Raw genomic sequence first — 8,163 nt, 5'->3', positions numbered from 1 at the left:
AGTCTGAGGCTGACAGTGGTATAGTATCAGAGGGCATTCTGTCAAGGAGTTGTGGAGGAACATGAAAGGGACCATTGCTACTTTTGTGAGTAGTTATTCTATTTTGTTCTATTCTATTCTATTCTATTCTAATAACCATACTTATTCTATGGTTAAAGTTTCAAGCTGTGATTTCCCTGGCACATTGTGTTTTCACCTTTCCTTGGTCTAATAAGTACCAGCTGACTGGATCAGAACCTAGTAAATTACGTTTGATTATAGCATAATTTTAAAAATAAAGTGCATAATTCATTCATGGGTAAATATTTAAAATGCCCTGATTTGAAAAAAAAATGGAGAAAATGTTGAGAAATAGATTTATTATATCCACTGAAATTTTATTTAAAAGTGGGTTCACCAGAATGCAAAAACACTTGATTGGATTTCCTTAACACCCACTATGATAAATTAAAAAAGTCAGATTAAATGTTCTTTATATTTTATATTTCCCTCTGTTGTCATATTATGCTAAAATTTAATTTTGTAGAGATGCTTTGTGTATAAAAAAATAGACAATTTTTCATAAAAATGTTGCATATTAAAATTTAGAAATATAAATAACACATCAATGTTTCCGTTAAAAATAAATTCATTTTGAATACTGATGTTTTTCAATGAATCAATTTGCAACCCAACTTAGTATCTTGTTAATATTATACTCTTATTTAGAAATCAAAGCTCAACAGACGTTTACTGTATTTGGCAATAAAATGCCTATGATTAAAAAAAGAGTCGGCAGTTCTGAAATTGCAGTACTATTTGTATTCCTTTCCGTTGAGGTTCTTTCTTCAACTATTAGAGACTTTTTCCAAATGCAGTGTAGGGAGCTGCCTTTACATCTCATAGTAATTTAAATGAGTAGAAAGCAAAATTTTTTCAATCTGTAACTTAAATATTGTCTCAGAGTTCACATTGGATGTAACAGAAGGTAAGGCAAGATATCTCAGCAACTGAGAGGGATTTTCAGGTTTCACTTACATATATATATACATATACAAACACACACACACATTATATATTATGTATTATATGTATATATAACATTAAATTATATATTATATATGTTTTATATATTCATATATTAATAGACACACATATGAATGTTTGAATGAAACCTGAGAATATATCTATATATTTCATATCTATTTAACTTTCTATCCTTCAAAGTCCTTTAAAGTCCCTGAAAATATTATAGTTATTTCTACTCATCCAATGCAATGAAAAAGAAGAAAGGCCATTCTCAGCTATTAGGTGGTTGAAAAGAGCACTCTGTTCAAATCTCAGTGGGGAATGTGAAATTCCTTAATACCTAAGTTTGTAATAGCAGAGCAGCATCAAATCTTGACAACAGTAATTGAGAACATATAAGTTGAGAGTCTTTGTACTCTAAAATTTATCAATATCAGTATCAGAAATATTTAAAATTAAAGGAGGAATTCTTATTCTGGAGACAGAGAATAACCTAGAACCAACATAGTAGAGAAATAAATAGGCCTTTGCAAGAAAAAAAAGAGAGAGCTTTTTCCTATACCAGGTAGTGCTAAAATTTCATATAAGCTCATGTTTGAGGGTTTGCATTGTGAACACAAGTTTTTAAATTTAAATTTTGCTCAAAATTGTTATATGGTAAATAAATACTATAAGTTAATACAACACAATTCCTTTACCCATTTATTATTTAAAATATACTTAGTTGTTTACAGGATGTTACAATAATAAAAATTCCTTTTTTGAACATTCTTATAAATTACACTTGGTGAATAAGTTCATATACCGATCTTTTTGATCTTGGGACATCTTTACAATTTAAAAAATTGATTAGAAATTAAAATTAAGATATTTCAAAATACTTGCTTGTCAATTTATTTAATCATAATAATAATTATTATAATAAGACACCACTATACATTAATGCATTTTATTGAAAATAATGTTATCCAAAACAAGTAATGAAAAAGATACCATTACTTTACACCTTAATGGAAAAGAGCTGGATTCTCATTTCTACTCCTGTATTCAATCTCTTGCAATAAGTTTTTCTGCTTGAAGAATATAAAGAAAAGTTGGCCTTATACAAAAATGATTTGGGAAAAAATTAGAAGTATTTTAATAGCTTTTTTTTTCAGATAATCATAGCTTTTCTTCTTACTACATTCCAACTTGAAAAGTGGTAGCTTCTTAAAGAAAGTATAATGTAGAACGTGAATCCATATCAACAAATCTTTAATACTTCAGTTTTATAAAATTCATTAGCCTACTTTGAATGGATATTTTACCTATGTATTATTTTGTATCATATTTGTTAAATGAATTATGCAGATCTTCCCAATATTGACACATTTTATTTTTCATATTTAAAGAAATTATAATCATTAATATCTCCATCTATCTCATCAGAAAAACTTGAAGAGTTGGAAAGGCACTACAAGTTTCTGCAATTGTAATACTTCCTTGTAACTGACATCTTTTTAAAAAATTTTGTATAATGATGAAGAAAGATGACTATTGTTATAGCTTGATGTGTATACCTTGATAAGAAACCAGGAGTGTCATTCACTATTGTCTTTGCATCAACAGTGTAACCGTCAATACAATTGTTCGAGGATAAAAAATGACCAAAGGGTTATTTCACACTTTGCATATTTCAATACTACTTGTATTTTTGACCAAGCATTTTCATAAGTTATTTTCTATAATAGTTTGTACTTATTTTGCACAAATATAGGTAAATAATTATAGCCACATCTGTATATTAATGCAAGTCAAAAGTCCATCCTGAAGACAAAGATGTTAACTCTGTCTCATGTTTTCAGCTAAATCATTAATTTGAAGAGTTACTCTATAATTTTTTTTAATAATAAATTTTATTTTATTTATTTTTTTAAACATATAATATATTTTTATCCCCAGGGGTACAGGTCTGTGAATCGCCAGGTTTACACATTTCACAGCACTCACCATAGCACATACCCTCCCCAATGTCCATAACCCCACCCCCCTTCTCCCAACCCCTCTTCCCCCATCAACCCTCAGTTTGTTTTGTGAGATTAAGAGTCACTTATGGTTTGTCTCCCGAGTTACTCTATAATTTAAAAGTGAGTTGACATGACTTTTTTTTTTTTTTAAACTAACTTTTTATCTGGCAGACATTCACCAATGTCGACTACACAAGGCCTTTTCAATTTCTCAGTCATCAGGTACCTTATCCAAGCAATGAAATACAAAGTTTACCCAGCAAGAGACTCCATGACTTTTTCAAATGACTTTCAGGTCTAAGAGAGATCATCATGTTTACCTTTAAAAGATTCAAGTATTTTTCCCTTTAAACTCAGAGTGATTGGTTTCAAAATGATGCCACATTTTAACTGAAATATAATACTATTTAAAATGTCTGTGATATAAACAACAATGAGTCAAATGATTACCATAAACTGAGAGAAAGATGGTCTTTGTCATATTTTCCTTTCTTAGTTACAGCTGACCCAGTTTATTTGGACTAGTTTCCTGGTTCATGAGTCAGAATACTCACTGAAATGTCAAATTCATCTTTTTCAGCAGCTATAATCATAGATGGTGAAGCTGTGGGTTGAGGCAACATGTTGACTCTCCCTTTTTTAGGCCAACATTCCAGCATTAACCGTAAGAAAAATATATTGTAAATAAATGTTATTTTATTTTGGAGACAAAATATTTTCATTCTAAAATATCTGTTTCAAATGAAATTTAAGCATTTGGAAAAGTTTTTAGGTAACACTTAAAAAGAGATAAGGGCAAAACAAGAATCCAAAGTGTACTTAATTGTGTTTCCACATATTTGCATTTACAGTGATTACTCAGATATTTGGAGGAATTTCTAGCATCTGCTATCTGCATTCTTTCACCCTTTTTCTGATTTTTACTCTTTCCATATTGCCTTCTTTTTGAGTGATTATTTTGTTGTTATTTTATCTTCCTTCTGATTCATTTATTGTTGTTCTAGTATGCTGCAAAGATTTCTTTAGATATTCAAAAATAATCACTGGACTTTCTAGCATATACTCACAAAAGGCTTTTATTTAAAAGTAAAGGGATGGTTGTAGCAAGAGGAATAGAGCTGGCAAGCACTGAGGACTAAGACAAAGAACTGTAGAAGCTCTCGAGAAAATATAGGTCCCTTGGCCAGGTGATACAGCTAAGTTCTTTACAGCAGTTAGGCCAGCAGCAAATCATTAGTATGGAAAGTGATCAGGAGGGACTATTTGGACCTTAAACACCAAAACATAGATAGATCCCAATGCCCTTATCTTGACCAATAGTTAAAAGTGGACATCCAGACATCCTCAAGTATGAAGATAGAACTTTATCAGGCCATTTGTAAATCAACTCTATATTTGCATATTCCTTGTTAAATTCTTTAATAGTTAACCTACTTTAACCTTTCTATCCAATTTAATAGTATATAAACAATATTGTTATTCTCCTCTTGAAAAATATTTTTCTTTTTTATTATAGCCTTTTCCCCCATAGATTTATCACTATCATTATTCTTTTATTCTGTCATAGTAATTACAGTTTCATTTACCATAATATTAAGTTAATTATTTCTACAGTATACTTTCCATTCTATGTGATGGGCTAGCCATTTTAAAAAAATCATTCTTGTGGAAATTAATTATTCTTTTCTTAATTAAAAAAAAACCTTCACCCCTGGGGATAAAAATATATTATATGTTTATAAAAAATAAATAAATAAATATTTAGAAATGAAAAAAAAAAAAACCCTTCAGGGATGTCTGGGTGGCTCAGTTGGTTAAGCTACTGCCTTCGGCTCAGGTCATGATCTTGGAGTTCTAGGACTGAGTCCCACATCAAGCTCCTGGCTCTGCAGGGAGTCTGCTTCTTCCTCTGACCTTCTCCCCTCTCATGCGCTCTCTCTCTCTTTCTCTCAAATAAAAAAATAAAACTTAAGAAAAAAAATTCAGAAAATTCTGAAAATAAACCTAAGTGATTCCACACTACCAGCTTCACTCATGTTTCTCTTCCTATAATAATTTTTAAGTATTTCTAGAGAAATATATCTGAATAAGACCTTTTCTACTCTAACTACAGGATATATTTATTATCTTTATTAAGGTGTGGATATAAAAAGCTACAAATGCCCTCAGCATGTGTTGTTGGCTTCTGATATGTAAAGAAAAACATTCATTTTATACTTGATGTCACTAAGTATCAATAAACTGGCACTTAAAGATTGAAATTATATTCTATTTTTTCCTTCTTGTGAGTTTACTTAGAAATTTACATTCACGTTTGAAGCTTTTAAAATTCCAATTGGTTATTATTCCCACATTATTAATTTTCATTATATTACACCAGGTGAATATACAACAGTTTGATACAAAATACTTTGTTTCATCAGGTATCTGCAAGTACATCAAACTTGATTATATTTATTTACTGTAATCAACTAGGTACTACTTGTGTCTTCATACTGATCATTTATTTGTCAGGTGATGATATAACTAAAATCAATCGGAAATCCAAATGTGTAATCCTCTTTATCATATAAAGATGGTAAGTAATTCAAAATACTATGATTTTCTAAGACTTGCCTTAAATTTAGCAAACCATCAAGTGGCCACAGGTACATGTTACCTATTAAGTACCAAAGTATTATATTCACCTTATTTTTATCTACATTATAAGCAGATATCAATAAACTATGGAGCATAGTAGTACCTGAAAATATTTGTTAGCTTGACATGGGCGGTAGATGCTTTGATATGAAAGCTTTCTCCTTTCCCTTTTCTCAGGCAATTAAAAAAATAAATAAATAAATGGTGGAACTGTTAGGACATATCTTGGACGGTTAGAATAGACTTGAACATGAGATACTTTTCTAAAATTCAGTGCTCAGGTAAGCTAAATGTCAATGACAAATTTGAATAGAAAATTTAAAAATCAGTGGCTCCTGGGCTCTGCCTTCGGCTCAGGTCATAATCCCAGGGTCCTGGCATTGAGCCCCACATCAGGCTCCCTGCTCAGCGGAGAACCGGCTTCCCTACCTCTCTCTCTGCCTGCCTCTCTGCTTCCTTGTGATCTCTGTCAAGTAAATAAATAAAATCTTTTAAAAAAATAAGGACAATTGTTAAGTTTTAAAAAAAAAGAAAATTTAAAAATCAAAGTCATTTTATGACCAAGATCATACAATGAGCAGTTGACTAAAACTCAGGGGAACAAAAACACTATTTGGGTTGTAAACTAGTCAAAAGGCTTAAGTGACTCTAAAATTTGGAAAGTAGAGAGCACCTCTGGTAACATCTTTGTGAAATGAATGGGTCATGGTAGGGTAATAATCTAGCCTTAGTTCTTTTTTAAAAATCATTGGATTCTATTAATCATTGGGCCTTTGTGCTTTTCTGGCTATAGGAGTCCACTAAGTAGAAGATATTTAACAATAGTCATTATTTAACTATTAGATAAAATTTCACAATTGAAACTGATGTGTATAAAGTTCCAAATTTATTTTTCTAAAAAACAAACTTAAAATATCATCTCATGTTCTATCTTCTGGCTTCCATAACATAATTTAATCACTTGAGGTATTGTCAATGAATTGAATAAATGTTCATTCAAATGTGGTTTTAGCCTATTAAATATAGGGTTATATCTGTCTTCTACATATTATTTCCCCATGACTTCTAAATCCCAGGTGACATCGTGTCTTATGTAGCATCCAGATTTTGGTGGGGAATAGGTAGTAGGGACTTACTTGGTCTATTCATCTGCAAGTGTTTTCAGAAACACACTTTACTTCATCTTGTTATTCATCATAAGCTTCTCCCTTTATTGCATCTGATGAGAAGTGTTTAGACCCATGAACCTTCTAGCCACCTAGGTAATTTAGATTATTTCAAGCACCAAGTATTCAGGTTCACTTGCTCTTTATCAGATAGTTCTTGACAAATATTCAGATAAATGCAAATTAAAATTTTCTCCAAAATTCTTTTTGGGTTGGTCCTAAGACACTTAGTTGGGGAGTGTTACTTAAGCCTTATACCAACATGCTGATTCTTGTCACCATTTCTGCATTAAGGCTAGTTTAACATTCTCATATAGTGAATTTCTTTATGGGTTTCATTGAGCTTAACCCCATCAGAAAGGCATACGTTATAGGTAATCTTTAACAAGAGTCCAGGGACAAGGAGGTAAAGTTCTTCTCTGTTCTTGTTCCTATTTCTTTGCTATGGCAAACATATTAAGCTCAGGGTCCTTCAAAGCTAAGTCCTTGGTTCTTTAAAATAGGAGACTCTTGAACATGAAGTCTTTTTTTTTTTTTTTAAGTGGTAAGGACAGGTTTTAATCAGTAATATATTGTTGCCTTACAGAAGGAGGACTTTCATTTTGAGGTTATTGTTCCTGCCTTAAATGTAAAAATCTAATTTGAAACACAAAGCTTATTTCCTGTTGTCTCTAAATTCATTTGATCCTTCTTTTACCTAGTATTTTTGAAATCAGTGAATGTTGCTGAACTATTTGCAGGAAGATGGAGGGAGGGATAGATATTTGGTTTAAAGGTCTAAATTTTATTTTTCATAATTGAAATATTTTAATTTTATGTACAATGAGTTAACATTAAGGTAGGTATATTGGATCTGCAGTTGAGGTACATATCTTGGATGATGCATTCAAGGAAATTCACCTAATCCACCTTAATGATGCCTATATCTTTCCCATACTGACAGAAACACTGGAGACACATACTGAAGCACATTTTTCTGGGCCAGACTGTGCCGGTTTGAGCAGATATGGCAACCATGAGAACCCTGGCCAGATTTCCTCAGATGGCTCTAGTAGAGCTTCTGGTGACCCATCTTGCTCTCTCAGATGCAATGAGGCAAAAAGTGGTCCAAATTTATTATAGCATATTTCTATTTGGACAAATTTTCTAATTTTTTTCAACTCAGTATAACACATATGCAGAGAATCAGCATACCCACAGTTACACCAAAAGCTGCCTGCATACTCAAAGTCAACTACTATTATGATTTCTAACAGATTAACTCAGAGTGCTTTTGCTTATGTTTTAAATTTATATAAATTAATTATATTGTATGTAATCCTTCAGATTTTGCTTCTGTTACT

General features: G+C 31.3%; 1 pseudogene; it reads right to left on the bottom strand.

Annotated features, from left to right (window-relative positions):
• Positions 1-7,720: 7,720 nt before the first annotated feature.
• On the bottom strand, positions 7,721-7,892 carry LOC116871544 (annotated as a pseudogene).
• Positions 7,893-8,163: the final 271 nt, after the last annotated feature.

The sequence above is a fragment of the Lontra canadensis genome, unplaced genomic scaffold (genome assembly GCF_010015895.1).
Source record: "Lontra canadensis isolate GAN:19392208 unplaced genomic scaffold, GSC_riverotter_1.0 scaffold26, whole genome shotgun sequence".
Classification (NCBI taxonomy): domain Eukaryota; kingdom Metazoa; phylum Chordata; class Mammalia; order Carnivora; family Mustelidae; genus Lontra; species Lontra canadensis.
Note: the sequence above shows the minus strand (reverse complement) of the source record. Positions and strands in the feature narration are given on the sequence as shown.